Below are 2,696 nucleotides of genomic sequence, written 5' to 3' on the forward strand. Positions count from 1 at the left end.
AAGACGCAGCGTTCCGCGAAGCGCAAGCTATAAACTGAAAATATGCCTTGACGGAACTTGCGGCAGGAAGGGATACTAGTTTACACCGATGCCCTGATCATCCGGGGCGTAGGCGCTTGACGCCTGTAACGAATGTGTACTTAGGCTGTGGGTGGCGTCGTGATGCACGATATGAGCGTGGATGGTCTGGATCCTATCGGTGGTCAGGACATCTACACGAACAATCCCGGGCACGCAGTTCTAGGGAGTGAGCCGATGTGTCCCCGGCCCAGGGGGGAGGGAGGAAACCTTACAACCCCCTAGCGACACATCCCCTGATCTGAACACGATCTGGATTCACTCGTGAGGGTTGCCCATTCGCCTGCTTGCTTATATCATGATATGTGGCACGCATTAGAATGGCGATGTACCTCACTCTCCTACTGTACTTTGGACCCACCACTGTACACGCATTGGGAATTACATGAACTGTATGTAGATATGCTTAACCATAACCAAATCCAGCGTCCCGATACTCTGTATGTTGCCCACGTGATAGGACTGACATGCAACTCGTGTCATCTATTAAAGCTCTAATACATTGACTTGGGTCTGTTGTCTTTGGGATCGAGAGGAACTATTTTTCTTTTACTGGGGTGTTGTTCATAACCGGTTTCCCAGGCGGTGTCGCTGGGTGTGGATACGCTGGGAAGTGGAGTGTCTAAGGATTGTTGGTGACTGCAGTTGCCAGTGGGGGAAAACTGAATCTTTGTCTGGCTGGTTTGGTTTGCTTAAAGATGGATAAACCCAGCTTGGGCTGGGGACGCCTTTTTGACACTATGGGTCTGATTGGCTACTCTCAGTTGGGTCGAGAAATACATTCACAACGAGGGAGAGCGAAGCTCCTCTGCCACAGGGCTTTGCAGGTGAGGAGAGCAAGCTCTCTGGCCACGGTGCGGTGGGGAGCGGAGCCCTCTGGCAGGGGCTGCAGGAGGAGAGTCAGGCTTACCTTGGCACGGGAGCTACAGATGCGAAGCGAAAGCTCCTGGCCATGGGGCTGGGCGGGGAGAGTGAGCTCCTCTGGAGGGCTGTGTGGGGAGAGCGAGCTCCTCTGGCCTGGGCTGTGGCGGATGAGGAGCTCTCTGGCGGGCAGTGGCGGAGAGCGAGCTCTCGTCTGAGGGCTGCGCGGGGGAGCGAGCTCTCGCCAGGGGCTAACGGAGGAGTGAAGCGAGTCTCGGCATGGGGTGCGGGGGAGAGTGAGCTCTGCGGCCATGGGGCCTGTGCGGGGAGAGCGGTCTCTGGCCATTGGGGCTGTGGGGGAAAGCGAGCTCCTCTGGCCATGGGGCTGTGGCGGGGAAAGCGAGCTCCTCTGGCTGAGGGGCTGCAGCAGGGGTACAGAACGGGCCCCTCCAAAAGCCTTCAAATGTTTATTCCTGCGCACGCCCTTGGGCAGGCAGGAGCCGCTCAGCTTCCTGGATGGCTGCTTGCAGGCTGCGTGTCAGACTGCACATTGGACGCCTATTTACTATCCGAGCAAAATGCTGATCAAGTGATTGGGCTCGCTCCAGGGGCGATTCTCAACAAACCCAGCAGTGGGGGCTGGGGCGGTTCCCCCATTAACAAGTGAAGACAATGATGGTTGGCACATGGGGACAGCCAGTTCACTATGGGACAAGCTGCCAGCTGCCTGGCTCACCACGGGCAATGCGGCTGTTTAACAGTGGCACCGAACCGCTGGGTGAACGGCTGTACGAGGCAGGGGAATTTCACAGTAGCTTCAGCTGGGCTCTCGAACTGCGGGGGTTTGATTTACTTTGTAATCCTCGTTTCCATTGATTCTGCTTGGATCTGTGCTCTGTGTTAAACGAACGTCGGCCTGCCGTGGGCCTGGTCCTTTGGGAGAAGTGGCTCTGGGAGCCTTGCCTGTGTCCGGAGGCCTGGGGGGCGGGGTGCTCCAGGGGACACTTGGGGATCGGCGTGAGCGCGGGGCCTGAAGCCCATGGCCGGTGGAATCGGGGAGCTGATCCCCAGCAGGCACAGCTGAGGCTGCCTCGCGCTCACGGCGGGTGGGTGCAAGGTGCCCCCCAGCACTGGGCACCCCTTGCATGCCCCAGACTGTGATGGAGTAGGGACTGTCTGTGTGGGGGATGGGAGAGCCGGGGAGGACTTTAGGTGAGGGACAGGTGCTCAGCCTGTAACCTGAGCCAGGTAGGGAGGAGGGGTGTCAGCCCCTTTGCCCGGGAAGCTGGACAAAGGAAGAGAGCCGGCTGGAGAGGGTGGAGTTTTAGTTTCGGTTTTGGGCTGGGTAGTTGGAATTCAGGGTATCCGAGGCTGGGATCCAAGCACCCTGAACCCCCAGAAGGACTCGACTGAGGGGTCCTGGTTGTGCCTCCAAGCTCTGCTGTAACCTGCGTCCCTATTGTCCAATAAACTTTCTGTTTTACTGGCTGGCTGAGAGTCACTGTGTGTCCCAGGAAGAAGGGTGCAGGGCTGGACTCCCCCACACTCCGTAACAACTGGTGGCAGCGGTTGGATCTACTGCACCCCTTGGATGGCACTGCCTGCAGTAAGTGACTGGGGAGCAGTAAAATGAAGGGGGATTGACGGGGACCAGGTGGGCTGAAGAGACAGAGAGCGACGGGTTCAGGAGGCGATTAACCCCTGGGAGTGTGTGACCAGAGCAAAGGACTTTGCAGTAACAGGGTCCCCTGGGGGGA

The sequence above is a fragment of the Chelonoidis abingdonii genome, chromosome 11 (assembly GCF_003597395.2).
Source record: "Chelonoidis abingdonii isolate Lonesome George chromosome 11, CheloAbing_2.0, whole genome shotgun sequence".
Taxonomy (NCBI): domain Eukaryota; kingdom Metazoa; phylum Chordata; order Testudines; family Testudinidae; genus Chelonoidis; species Chelonoidis abingdonii.